General features: G+C 40.1%; 1 protein-coding gene across 1 annotated transcript in view; it reads left to right on the forward strand.

The window, feature by feature from the left end:
• Nucleotides 1-14,712, forward strand: part of MID1 (midline 1) — a 643,355-nt gene that overhangs the window by 3,231 nt on the left and 625,412 nt on the right. The gene's annotated exons all lie outside the window — the stretch shown is intronic.

Genomic DNA, 14,712 nt, shown 5'->3' on the forward strand with positions numbered 1-14,712 from the left:
TCTCATTTTCTATCAGTTTTTCATTTTGTTTTATTTTTTAGGATATTAAAAAATTTCCCATCCATTTTATTAGGTTTATTTCTGCTCATGTATGAAATTTCCAAGACATGTATGTATTTATTTTTATGTATGTGTATGTGTGCATTTGTGTGTGTGTATATGTGTGTGAGTATGTGAGTGTATGTGTACACGCACATATACGAGGCAGTGTATGCGGGTTTGCCAATCCATGGTAATGTGATATGAACTGCTGCTGTCAGACCCAGGGTTTAGCAGAGAGAAAAAATTGAATCTCTAATTAGAGTTACAAACAGAATTTATGACTGGTCCTGGTAAAATTAGTCTCCTTTCCAAACCTGCAATTACTTACGTTTACAGTGTTGCTTTTGTTCTCAGAGCTCTCACAATTCCTCATCCCTTGCACAATTCTCCTTTCCCATAATTCCATTTCTCCTATAATTCCCCATCTCTTCCACAGTTCTCCATTCTCTCTCACAATTCTCTGTTCTCTGATAATATTCTGACCTCTTTCACAATTCCCCCATTTCTTCCCCAGTTCCCTCCCCCCCACAATTCTGGTTTTTTCTCACAGTTCCCTGTGTCTCCCACATTTCTGTGTTCTTTCCCAGAATTCCCCATGCCTTCCACAATTCTTTATTCTTTCCCTCAATTCCCTGTCTCACTCACAATTCTCTTTTCCCACAATTCTCTGCTTCTGTCATAATTCCTTTCCCACAGTTTTTGTGGTGGAGGGGTTGTTTTAATTGTTTTCTTAATTGAGATATAGTTGATGTATGTTATATTAGTTTCAGGTGTACAACATAATGATTTGATATATGTATATACTGGGAAATGATCACCACAATAAGTCTAGTTAAGATCCATGCCACACTTAGTTACAAAATTTTGTCTTGTGATGAGAAATTTTAAGATGTACTCAACTAGTGACTTTCAAATATACAACACAGTACCATTAACGACAGTTGCCATGCTGTATATGACATCCTGAGGACTTACTTATTTTATAACTGGAAGTTTGTACCTTTTGACCACCTTCACCCATTTCACCCCGCCCCCAACCCCCAGCCTCTGGCACCACTAATTTGTTCTCTGTATCTGTGAGTTCATTTTTTTAAGATTCTACTATAAGTGAGATCACATGGTATTTGTCTTTCTCTGTCTGACTTATTTCACTTAGTATAGTGCTCTCAAGGTCTTTGCATGTTGTCACAAATGACAGGATTCCATTCTTTTTATGGCTGAATAATATTCCATTGTATACAAATACCACATCTTCTTTATCCATTCATCCATTGATAGGCAGTTAGTTTGCTTCCATGTCTTGGCTATTGTAAATAATGTTTTAATGAACGTGGGGGTGTGTATATCTTTTCAAGCTAGTGTTTTCATTTCCTTTGGATAAATAACCAGAAGTGGAATTGCTGGATCACGTGGTAGTTCTATTTTTACTTTTTGAGGAAACTTCATGCTTTTTTCTTTAGTTGCTACATCAGTGTACATTTCCACCAACAGCGCACGAGAGCTTCCTTGTCTCCACACGCTCATCCTCATTTCTTGTCTTTTTGGTAGTAGTCATTCTAACAGGTGTGAAGTGATATCTCATCTGGGTTTATTTGCATTTCCCTGATGATTAGAGATTTTGAGCACATTTTTATGTACCTGTTGGCTATCTATACATCTTCTTTGGAAAAATATCTGCTCAGTTCCTCTTCCTATTTTTTAGTTGGATTGTTTGTTTTTTGCTATTGAGTTCTTCATATATTTTGGATATTAATGCCTTATCAGATATATGATTTACAAATATTTTCTCCCCTTCGGTAGGTTTCCTTTTCATTTTGTTGATAGTTTCCTTTGCTGTGCAGAAGCTTTTGAGTCTGATGTAGTCCTACTTGTTTATTTTTACTTTTGTTGCCAAATCCAAAAAATCATCTCCAAGACCAATGTCAAGGAGTTTACTGCCTTGTAAACTTGTAGGAGTTTCCTAGCAGGAGTTTTATGGTTTCAGGTCTTACTTTTAAGTTTTTAATCCATTTTGAGTTAATATTTGTGTATAGTGTATAATAGTGGTCCAGTTCAATTCTTTTGCATGTGGCTGTGCAGTTTCCCAACACCGTTTATTGAAGAGACTGTCCTTTCCCCATTGTGTATTCTTGGCTCCTTTATTGTAAATTATTTGGCCATGTATGCATGGATTTATTTCTGGACTCTCTATTCCATTCCATTGATCTATGTGTCTGTTTTTATGCCAATACCATACTGTTTTGATTATGGTAGGTTTGTAATATAGTTGAAACCAGACTCTGTAGTGCCTCCAGCTTTATTCTTTTTTCCCAAGACTGCTTTGGCTATATGGGGTCTTCTGTGGTTCCATACAAATTTTAGGGTTGTTTGTTCTATTTCTGTGAAAACATGCCATTGGATTTTTTTTCTCTTTGTTTTTGGCCACACCACATGGCATGCGGAACTTCCCCTACCAGGGATCGAAGCTGTGCCCCCTGCAGTGGAAGCGTGGAGTCTTAACCACTGGACCGCCAGGGAAGTCTGAAATGCCATTGGAATTTTGATATGGATTGCATTGAATGTGTAGATTGCTTTGGGTTAGTATGATCATTTTAACAATATTAATCCTTCCAATCCATGAGCATAGAATATCCTTCCATTTATTTGTGTTTTCTTTGATTTCTTTAATAAAAATCATATATTCGGTTGGCCAAAAAGTTTGTTCAGTTTTTCTGTAACAGCTTACAGCAAAACCCGAATGAACTTTTTGGCCAACCAGTTTTCAATGTTCAGGTCTTTCAACTTCCTGGGGACTTTATTCCTAGGTATTTTATTCTTTATGTTGCAGTTGTGAATGGTAATGTTTTCTTAATTTCTCTTGCTGCTAGTTCATTATTAGTTTATGGAAATGCAAGTGGTTCCCACAATTCCCTGTCTCATGCACAATTCTCTGTTCTTTCCCACAGTTCTGTGTCACTCCCACAATTCCACATGTATTCCACAATTCTGTTTTATCCCAGAGTTCTCCATCTCTCCCATAATTCCACATGTCTCCTATAATTCTCTATTCTCTCCCACAATTCCATGTCACTCCCACAATTCCACATGTCTCCCGTAATTCTCCTTTCCCACAGGTCCTCTTGTCTCCCATAATTCTCTCTTTTTCCTACAGTTCTCTGTTCTTTCCCGTAATTCCCTGTCCCTCCCACAAATCCATGTGTCTCCCGTAATTCTCTGTTCTTTCCCATTATTCCCTCACTCCCAGAATTCCTCCTGTCCCCCACAATTCTCTGTTCTTTCCCAGAATTCCCACTGTCACCAACAATTCTCTATTCTCTCCCACAATTCTCCACTCTCCCTCAATTCTGTTTCCTAAATTTCCTGTCTTTCTCATAATTCTTTATTCTCTTTTGCAGTACCCCATCACCTCTCACAGTTTTTGCTCTTCCATCATACTCTATTCACTCCCACAATTCTCTTTCTCTCCATTCTCTCCCATAATTCTTTGGTCTTTCCCATAGTTCCCCTTGCCTCCCACAATTCTCTATTCTCTCCCACAATTCCCCGTCACTCCCACAGTTCCACATTCTCCCACAATTCCCTGTCACTCCCATAGTTCCATGCGTCTCCCACAATTCTCTATTCTCTCCCACAATTCCCTGTCACTCCCATAGGTCCATGTGTCTCCCACAATTCTCTGTTCTTTCCCACAATTCTCCATTTCTCCCACAGTTCTTTTTCTGTCCCGTTACCTCATTATTTATGACAATTGTTCTCACATAAAACGTATTTTCTCTCACAACTGTCTATTTTTTCCTTGTCATGGTTCTTTCTCAGTGCCCCAATGCCTCCAACAATTCCCCTGTCACTTTCAAAATTGTCTGCACTCATTCAATTTCCTGTTTTTCCCATAATTGTCTACTCTGTACTGCAATTTTTCATCTCTCCCACAACTCCTTGTTTTTCCCACAATTCTCTGTTCTTAACCACAATTCCCTGTCACTCCCAGAATTCCCAGTGTCTCCAACCATTCTCTATTCTTTCCCATAATTCTCCACTCTCACAATTCTGTTTCCTAAATTTCCTGTCTTTCTCATAATTCTTTATTCTCTTTTGCAGTACCCCATTATCTCTCGCAGTTCTTGCTCCTCCATCATACTCTGTTCACTCCCACAGTTCTCTATATTCTCTCAGTTCTCTCTTTTCCACAGTTCTCTGTCACTCCCACAATTCTCTCTCTCCCACAATTCTGCCTGTCTCCCACAGTTCCCTTTTTCTCCCACAGTTCTCTGTTTTTTCCCACAATTCCCTGTCAGTCCCACAGTTCTATGTGCCTCCCATAATTCTCTGTTCTTTCCCACAATTCCCAGTTCTATGGGCCTCCCATAATTCTCTGTTCTCTCACACAATTCCCTGTCAGTCCCACAGTTCTATGTGCCTCCCATAATTCTCTGTTCTTTCCCACAATTCCCTGTCATTCCCACAGTTCCATGTGTCTCCCACAATTTTCTATTCTCTCCCACAATTCCCTGTCACTCCCACAATTCCTTGTTTTTCCCACAATTCTCTTTTCTATCCTACAGTTCCCGTCTCCCACAATTCTCAGGTTGCCCTCATAATTCCACAGGTCTCCCACAATCCTCTCTTCTCTTCCACAATTCCCTGTCATTCCCACAATTCCATGTGTCTCCCATAATTCTGTTTTCCTACAATTCTTCGTTCTTTCACAGAATTCCTCATCTCCCATAGTTCTCTGTTCTTTCCCACAATTCTCCATTTCTCCCACAGTTTTTCTTCTCTCCCATATTACCACATTTATCACAATAGTTTCTTCTCCCATAACACTCTATTCTCTCCCACAGTTATTTATTCTCTCTCACAATTGTATGCTTTTCCCTTCTCACAATTTCCTTTTCTCTCATAAGGTCCCAAGTGCCTCCCACAGTTCCTGTCACTTTCACAATTCTCTGCATTCACTGGATTTCCTTATTTTTCCACAATTGTCTACTCTGTCCCACAATTCTCTATCTTTCCCACAATTCTTTGTTTTTTCCCATAATTCTTAATCTCTCCCACAATTCTCTGTTTTATCCCAGAATTCCCTTTGTGTCCCCCAATTCTCAGTTTTGTCCCACAGTTCTCTACTCTGTCCCACAATCCCCCATGGCTCCCACAAATCTCTGTTCTATCCCAGAATTCCCTTTTCTCCCACAATTCCCCATCTCCCACAGTTCCTCTTGTCTCATTCAGATTTCTGTTTCTCTCTTAATTTTTTGTCTTTTCCACAATTCTGTGTTCTTTCCTAAAATTCTCTGTTGTTTTCACAATTCTCCTTACCTCCCACAATTTATTCTCTCCCCTAGAATCCCATTAACTTTCACAATTCCCCTTTCTACCATAATACTGTCTTCTCTCCACATTTCTTTGTTCTCACAATTGTCTGTTTTTTCTGTCACTCCCACAATCCCCCTTCTCTCCCACAATTCCCTGTTTCTCCCATACTTCCTGATCTCTCTCACACTTTTCTGTTCTCTCCCACAATTCCATGTGCCTGCCACAATTCTCCATTTCTTCCTCAATTCTCTTCTCTCTCACAATTCCCCTTGCCCCTCCCAGTTCTGTTTCTCTCACAATTCTCTTGTGTACAATTCTTTCTTCTCCCATAATGCTCTCTTCTCTCCCATAATTTTTTGTTCTTCCTCACAATTGTCTATTTTTTTCTTTCTCACAATTCTTTTTTCTCTCACAATGTCCCAGTGCCCCCCCCCAGTTTCCCTATCACTCCTACAATTCCTTGTCACTTCCACAATTCCCTTTTCATGCACAATTCTCTGTTCTTTCCAACAGTTCTCTAATTCTCTCCCACAATTTCCTGTTTTTCTCATAATTCCTAATCTATCCCACAATTCTCTGTTTTTCCCCAGAGTTTCCCTTTCTCTCACAAGCCTCTGCTTTTTCCCACAATTCTCTAACTCTCCCACAATTGTCTCTTCTTTCCCACAACTACCCTTGTCTCCCACAATTCAGCTCATCCACAGTTTTCTGTTCTTTCTAATAATTTCCCATTTCTCTTCCAATTCTTTTTTCTCCCCAATTCCCCATTTTCTCCCACAATTTTCCATTGTCACAATACTTGATCATCTTTCACAATTCTCTCTCACAGAATTCTCCCTTCTCTCCCATAATTCTTTTTTTTCTTCTACTGTTAATTCCCATCTCTCCTGCCATTCTCTGTTCTCTGTCAAAATTTCTTAGATCCCTGGAGCCCATCCCCAGGGTTTGCCAGGATCAGGCCCCTGGGTGGAAGAAGCACAGAAGGTTTGGCCCATTCAGGAGTGGCATGGCCAGAGTGTGGGAACAGAGTGTGGCCTGGGAATGAGGATGTGACACAGAAGGTAGGGTGTCAGCAGGAGAACATAGCTAGCTTTGCATGGGATATAGGTGTGGCCAAGAAGGAAAATGGATGTGGCAGGACAAATGTGACCCAGATGAGCTCTGTATGGCCAGGCAGAGAGGAGGGGCATGGCCATGTGGGGAGGAGCGTGGGCATGGACGTGCAGGAGTGTGGTGTAAGTGGCAGGGGAATGACTCTGTCAGGGCAAAAGTGGGAAAATTCTTGGTTATGATGGAGTGCAGGTGGCCTGGGAGGGCATAGCTAAGGAGGAAAGACAGGGGGTCAGTTCCTTGTCTCTGAGACAATACTCTATTTCAGTACATGACAAAAATATTTTGTAATCGTGTATTTAAAATTATATTATTTATGCTACCTACCTATGGTTATTTGAAATCAGAAAATACATTTTTAAAGCTTTCTATCCCTTATTTTAGTGCTACTCACAGTGTGTCACCCCAGTGGGTCTAGTTCACACACTTACCAGTCTGCCATGAGATGAGGACCTTGGACCAGAGGGAAAGTAAGGCACTGCTTCCTTCATCAAGAAAATCTTGCTATGAAAAATACATCATCTCAACTAAAGTTGCGCTTAGTGACAGCAGATTGATATTTTAGTACAAACTTCGTATCTCAGCTTGGACCTGCAGCTAGCAATTCCTGGGCTGGCATTTGAGTGGCTAGCACTGTCAGTCACTGAAGCAGTCAGTAGGCAGGCACTGAAAGGGTAGAAGAGTCGATGAATCTTGAACAATATCATTCATTCAACAGTACATGTGGCGCATCTGTGATGCGCCAGGTCTTAAGTGCTGAGAACACACAGGTGAACGCGCTCCACAAAGCCCTTGCTCTTAGGGAATTTACCTTCTAAGTAAACAAATAGATCAAGCAACCAATGAACAATCCAGTACACAAACAAATAATTTCAAAGTGTGAGAAACACCATGAAGAAAAACCAAGTAGTGTGACAGAGATTGAAGGGCGATGGTGCTACTCCAAGTGTGGTCCATGAAGCAACAGATTTGCATCTCCTGGGAGCTTGTTAGAAATGCAGAATTACAGCTTCAACACCATCCCCCCACCACTGAGTCCAAGTCTGCATTGTAACAGGCTCCCCAGGAGATCCGTGTGCACAGTGCAGATTGAGAACCCTGGATACAACCTCAGATATGGTCATCAGGAAGACTTCTCTAAGGGGGGGACATTTTAGCTGAGACCTGACTCATGAGAAGGACCCAGCCGTGTAAAGGTCAGGACAAAGAGTGGTCCAGACAATGGGAACAGCAAAGGAGAGCTTCCTGTGATTGGAACGAGCAGGGGAAGGCCAGCGGGGCCTGCACGGGGTGAGTGACGGCAGAACGTAGGAGAGGATATGGGGACTGGAGCGTGCTCGGCTTCTTGGGGGCGGCGGGGGGGTTGCATTTTCTTCTAAGTGAGATGTGAAGCCATAGGAGGGTTTTATTTTTTTATTTTTTCTTTCTTTCTTTATTTTTTTTAAACATCTTTATTGGGGTATAATTGCTCTACAATGGTGTGTTAGTTTCTGCTTTATAACAAAGTGAATCAGTTATACATATACATATGTTCCCATATGTCTTCCCTCTTGCGTCTCCCTCCCTCCCACTCTCCCTATCCCACCCCTCCAGGCTGTCACAAAGCACCGAGCTAATATCCCTGTGCCTTGCGGCTTCTTCCCCCTAGCTATCTACCTTACTACGTTTGTTAGCGTGTATATGTCCATGACTCTCTCTCGCCCTGTCAAAGCTCACCCTTCCCCCTCCCCATATCCTCAAGTCCTTTCTCCAGTAGGTCTGCGTCTTTATTCCTGTCTTACCCCTAGGTTCTTCATGACATTTTTTTTCCCCCTTAAATTCCATATATATGTGTTAGCATACGGTATTTGTCTTTTTCTTTCTGACTTACTTCACTCTGTATGACAGACTCTAGTTCTATCCATCTCATTACAAATAGCTCAATTTCATTTCTTTTTAAGGCTGAGTAATATTCCATTGTATATATGTGCCACATCATAGGAGGGTTTTAAAAAGAAGAGTTATTGACCCGACAACAGGGAGAATTTGCTTTTCTCAACTTCGCTCTTCACCACTCTCCAGTTATGCCTGGACACCTTCACTTGGCCCCCTGCCAGCGCTGTCCTTGACCTTCACAGTCTTTGCTAAGGTCTGAATGCATGAAGGCAAGTTCCTAAGACACAGCCAGTGGGCGTCCTTATAGCTCAGTGTTCCACGGGGTCTGCATGGGTTCACCAGGACTCGCCGCATCGGTACGCAGAGGGACCATGTCTGTATCATGTCTCTCTCAAGGGCCAGGGCTGCCTCTCACTCTTTGAAATACAGTAAATGCCACTGTTCTTCAAAGGGATTTGTTGCCAGTAAAATTAAATTACTGGAGGTTATCATTCTGTTTAATATTTTTAATACTATTGTAATAACTTCAGAGAATATATTATTGCCAGTTCCAAGTTTGTGTGTGTGTGTGTGTGTGTGTGTGTGTGTGTGTTATTTATTTTTTTGATGAGACCAGGGTCTCTTAACATAAACCTCTAAAAAAATGAATTAATTTTAATTCACTGGTGATAGATAACTGCCTTTTATTGTGGGTCACTCTCAACTTACCTGAACCCTAGTTCCATATCTCCAGATGTACACAGGGCATGACTGTTTGAAGAAGTTTCTCTAATTTATAGCTGAACTTATTTAAGACTGAACACTCCTTGATATGTGCCAAGTGGGCCTGGGAGGGCACTGACAGGCCTGCTATGGGACCAGTTCAGAAAACTGAAGCTTGTCCTCTGATGAACGCTGACAGGGAGATGCCCAGCCTTTTACTCTGTTTGGGATCCATCATGTATGAGGTTTCATAGGGGGCAGGGGCTTGCTCCCCTGTGTAGCGGTGGTTCTCATGTGGGGGTGGGGGTGGGATTTTGTTACTCCCATCCCATCCAGGAGGCATTTGGCAATGTGTGGAGCCATTTTTGGCTGTCACACTGGAGGTAGGGATTGCTATTGTCATCTACTGGATCAAGGACAGGAATGCTGCTTACCATCCTGAAATGTACAGGACAGCTTTCACAACACAGAATTATCCAGCCCAAATGTCCATAGTGCCAAGGTTGAGAGACCCTGTTCTAGGCAAACCAAAGGCCAGAAACTTGCTGTCCTTGATACCTGGCAGCTAGAGCATGGGCTCCTTCCTCCTCAGCTTGGACAGTATATAATATAGATATACATGTACATGTACGTGTGTGTGTAGTTACTAAGTAACTATGTTGGGACAATTTAACTTAATTCTCCTCCTTTTTACCCTATTTTGTTTTACTTAAAAAAATTTTTATTGAAGTATAGTTGATTTACAATGCTGTGTTAGTTTCAGGTGTACAGAAAAGTGATTCATCTGTCTGTCTATGTATTCTTTTTCAGATTTTTTTCCCCTTATAGATTATTACAAGATATTGAGTATAGTTCCCTGTGCTGTACAGTAGGTCCTTGTTGGTTATCTATTTTCACCCCAGTTATTCTGAAGCTGAAATGGGGGGAAAAGCTAGTGTTTAATAGTAAACTGTTGTTGTTATTACTATTATGTTATTGTAATTAAGTTATTAGGCCAGTTGTTACCACAAGTGGGCCTTTATGGGTGAGCAGATTTGACATGGTGGACTGAGAATGACAGGAGTGTACCACTGGTCACAACGGGTGAAATGCACGTTGCTCCGGAGAGGAGCTGTGCAGAGCAACGTGTTACCAGCCACCCAGGCAGGAAACATCAGGATAGACTTGCCTAGAGGAGTGAGAGATTTCATCCTTTCTCCCCTGTGGAAATAATTGGTAATGGATCCGGTTTGCTAATAATTACCAAAATTAAAGAGAAATGGAGCAATAATAGGGTTATGTTAATGAAATTTCCTGCTGGTATTGGATTTGCCTTTCACTTTTTAAGTATAAACCATAGCCAAGGACCATGCAACATAATTTTTCTTTTGAAGGGAAACAACAACATGGTAGGCTACGTCTGAAACTACCAACTTGCCGTATAAAGAGAAAATTAAGATAAAGAAGGCAAGAAGAGAGGCAGTAAAAGAAATGGCTGCTGATTTTGAGAAATGTCTGGGTTTAGGGGCAAGATGAGTTCATTGTTCGAAACACTGCAGTTGTGATGACAATGGTTATCAACAGTGAAATCCAAGAAGCAGTTCAGAGCACAGAACTGAAACTCAGGGAAGTGAGAGCTGGTTACAAATAAAGAAACGTAAGTCATCTGGTGTGGTTGGATGGTCAAACCACAGGGATGAATGGTGATAGCCTTCACGGCTTTTGTTCTCCTTTGCTATCATTCCGTACTTACCAAAGAGTCTTCGGACTAGTTGGGTTTCCCTGCTCCGAAGGGAATGCTTGATTAGCTCACCTAAATATATTCCTGCCTCTTCGGCAGTTTTGTTTGTTATCGTAAGCATTGTGAATTAATAAATTGGAGAGAAGAAAAGTAAAAATGGAAGGAAAATCAAGAAGGTAAGTTATGAGTGGCTGTAGGGGAAGGAGGGGGAGGCTCTCTTAAGTGGTTTGGATTCACTGTAAAGTGGGATTGAAGAATTAAAGCCGCAAAAGACAAGTTGACAAACCATTCTCTACCACCACCACATCAGACACAGTTTTCCAAGAAATATGCTGTGGGGGATATTAAAATTCATACTTTAACTCTTGAATCCTAGGAACAGATGTTTGTGATATTATTTTATTGCTTGGTCTCCTTATGCATTAAAAACCAAAGATATACAGGCTCTAAATACAGAGTTATTGGTACAAATATTTAAAAGATATAATCAGAATATTATAGCAAAGGTTTGGATTTTTCTTCTCTCTCTCTTTCTCTTTCTCTCTCTCTCTCTCTCTCAGTCAGTCTGTCTCTCTCTCCAGCAATGGCAATATAAGGCTTTATAGCCAAAGAAATATACTGTGAATTATAAAGTATGAAATAAATTGTTAACAAAAATGCTAAAATATGTTACTCTGCCCCTCTTCAGTTGCACTTTCCTTGATGTTACGTCAGAAGCAGAGGCAGCCATGTGAGTAGGAAGCCTAACGCATGAGGTTATCTGAGGAGTGCTCTTTTGCCCCAAATCAGGGTTCTCCAAAGAAACAGAACCAACAAGAGATCTAGCTAGCTAGCTACATATCAAGAAATTTATTTTAAGGAATTGGTTCACACAACTGTGAGCAGTGCCGAGTATTAAATTTGCAGGGCAGGCCTGCAGGCTGGAAACTCAGCAATAAGCTGACGTTGCAGTCTTGAGTCTGAAATCTGTAGGGAAAACATTTCCTGAGCTTCTACCATGTGCTGGTTATGGAGCCAGTCTCGGAGGCCATGGGATGGGTGGGACATGTTCCCTGCTGCCTCACCAATACTCTAGGTAGTGAGACAGACACATCTTCAGATAATTTCATTTATTTCGTAACTCTATAAACTTACTGTGGGAGGATTAAGAAAATGTATTTAGCCATGGCCTTTACTCTGGAGGAGATGACCTCTGAATTGACTTTTTAAAAAGCCATTTTAACTGTTTTTAAGTGTACAATTTTGTGGCATTAAGTACATTGACAGTGTTGTACAAACATCACTGTGAATTGCCCTTTAAAGGCTAACTGGGGGTTATTCCGGTGTATCAGACACTGTTAGATGCAATATAACATCTGTTCTCTCCCTGCCTACATTTTTTTTTTACACAAATGGTAGCATACTTCACATAGAGTTTTCACCCTTGTTTTCTTCAGTTAAAATATCTTGGAGGTTTTCCATATTGATACATAAAGCATTCCAGTTTGATTTTATTTAACAGTTGTACACTGTCCCATTGTATAGATTAATATAATTTATGTAAGTGGTCTCTTAACAGTGAACAAAATTTAATGGTTTCTAATGCATTCCCATTACGAACAATGCTGCAATGAATAATATTGTAATACTTACATTTTTTCTCACATGCGAGCAGATCTGTGGAATAAACACCTAGAATCAAAATGACTCGCTCAAGAGGAAGTTGCTTTTATCTTTGGTAGGCATTTCCAAATTACCCTCCATAGGTGGTTGTACCAGTCCCTCTCAGAATGTATGAGAGAGCCCATTCCCTCACACCTTCATCAATACATTGTATTGCTTTTTGTTACTGATTTTGTAGGAACTATTTACATAGTAAGGAAATTAACTCTTTTTCCGAAGTATGAGTGTGTGAGTCTGCTTGGGCTGCCATAACAGAATAAAACAGACCGAGTGGCTTAAACAACAGAAATTTATTTTGCTCTCGAGGTCAGAGGTTCAAGATCAAGGTGCCGTCAGCGTTGGTTTCTGGCTTCCTGGCTTGTAGACAGCTGCTTTCTTGGCCTCTTCTCTATGCATGTGGAGAGAGGGAGCTCTCTGGTATCTTTTCCTGAGAGGACACCAGTCCTGTCAGTTTAGGGCCACGCCCCTAAGACTTCATTTTACTTTCGTTACCTCCCTGAAGACCCTATCCCCAAATATAGTCGTATTTGGGTTAGGACCTCAACGTACAAATTTGGAGGGGGAGCACACAATTCGATCCATAACAATGAGTTAGAAATATTTTCTCAGTCATTTTTCTTTTGTTTGTGGTGAATTTTGCTTTGAGTAATTTTTATGCACCTTAATTTCACAGTCTTTTCTTATATGGTTTCTGGGTGTTGGGGTGTCGTTAGAATTACTTTCATTTAAGTCCTAAATGAATTCTTCTACGATTTTTCAAATTTATAAAAATTTTGCCTTTTTACTTTATTTTATTTTTATTTTATTTTATTTATTTATTTTTTTACAAACCCTTGTGTCGAGGGCTGACTTTCAATAGATGGCAGCGAGGGAGCTGCTCTGCTATGCCTTTTTACTTTAAACCCTGGATGTATTTGAAATTTATTCTGGTGTAAGGAATAAAGTACAGCTCTAATCTCCCCTGTTTTTTTCAGTTACTCAATTGTCTCAGGACTATTTTTTCAATAAACCATCCCCCCATATCCCCCTACACACATACAGAGATTTGAGATATCACCTCATTATTAAGACACGAAATTCCCATGTATACTCAGATCTGTTTGTGGGCTTTTTACTCCGAGCCATTATTATGTCCATGAACAACACACCAATATCATGTTAAAGTACTGGGACCATCTGGCAAGTCATTCTTCTCTCATTCTTCTTCTTTTTTCAGAATTTTTCTTGATACTTTTGCTTGTTTATATTTCTGAATGAAATTTGGAGTTGGCTGGTCGAGTTTTTTATTTTTGTATTTTTTTGGAAAATCTGGATGGTAATTTTACTGGGATTATGTTAAATTTATATATACAGGAAAACGAGAAGTCTTTAGAAAAATGTGTCATCCTATACATGAATGTGCAGTGCCCTCTCCAAATGTTCAAGTCTTCTTTTGTGTCCCTCAGTGCAATTTTAAAGTGTTTCTTAAAATCATTTTAAAGTGTTGAGTTTATTCCTTGGTATTTAAACTTTGGTTTTGCAATGTAAGGGAAATCTTTTCCTTTTTTATATCTTCAAACTTATTATTGGTATATTTATGAAAGCTGTTGACTACATTCGACTTCTGTTTTGCAATGTTTTGAATTCGTGTGTTTTCGTTAGTCTTATTTTTTGTTTCTTTATCTTGGATTTTCCAGGGATTCTTTCATATAATCTCAACTAATAATAATTTTACCTCTTCATTTCTAACTCTAATGCCTGTAATTTCTTTTTTCTGCTAATTGCAAAAAAGTTAGGACTTTGCAGCAAAATACTAACTACTAGAAGTGGTTGTGGACATTCCTAATTTTTGTGGGAATGTGTCTAGTGTTATTTATCCATTAAGCATTGGGTTAACTTTTTAGATTGGCATACAGTTTTTTTTTTAACATGTTCAAGAAATATCCGTCTATCTCTTTTTATTCCGAGTTTTAACAAAATCAACAAATGCTTTGGTGAATGGGCTTCTGTAGAAGACGATAGAGGGGTTGATTTGTTCATCTGAGTCAATGTGAACTGAACCAGCACAGGTAGAAAGAGGAGTCCAGAGGCAGAGGTGACCGTGGGAGCATAGATTGCTGAGAAGCACCATATAACTTAGGGAAACTGGATCTCCTGAGGACCTGGAGATTCAAGTGAATCAGATCTTGAGCCCCAGGCGGTAGGAAGTCCAGGCCTAGCTGACAAAGGCTTACACTTTGCTTAAGGGCAAATGTATTAAATATTGTACAAAATGTGGTGAGCTGATACTAAAACATTCTGTGGTCTGA

The sequence above is a fragment of the Delphinapterus leucas genome, chromosome X, assembly GCF_059928025.1.
Source record: "Delphinapterus leucas isolate spDelLeu-1000000601 "Yukka" chromosome X, BTC_Dleu_Yukka2, whole genome shotgun sequence".
Lineage (NCBI taxonomy): Eukaryota > Metazoa > Chordata > Mammalia > Artiodactyla > Monodontidae > Delphinapterus > Delphinapterus leucas.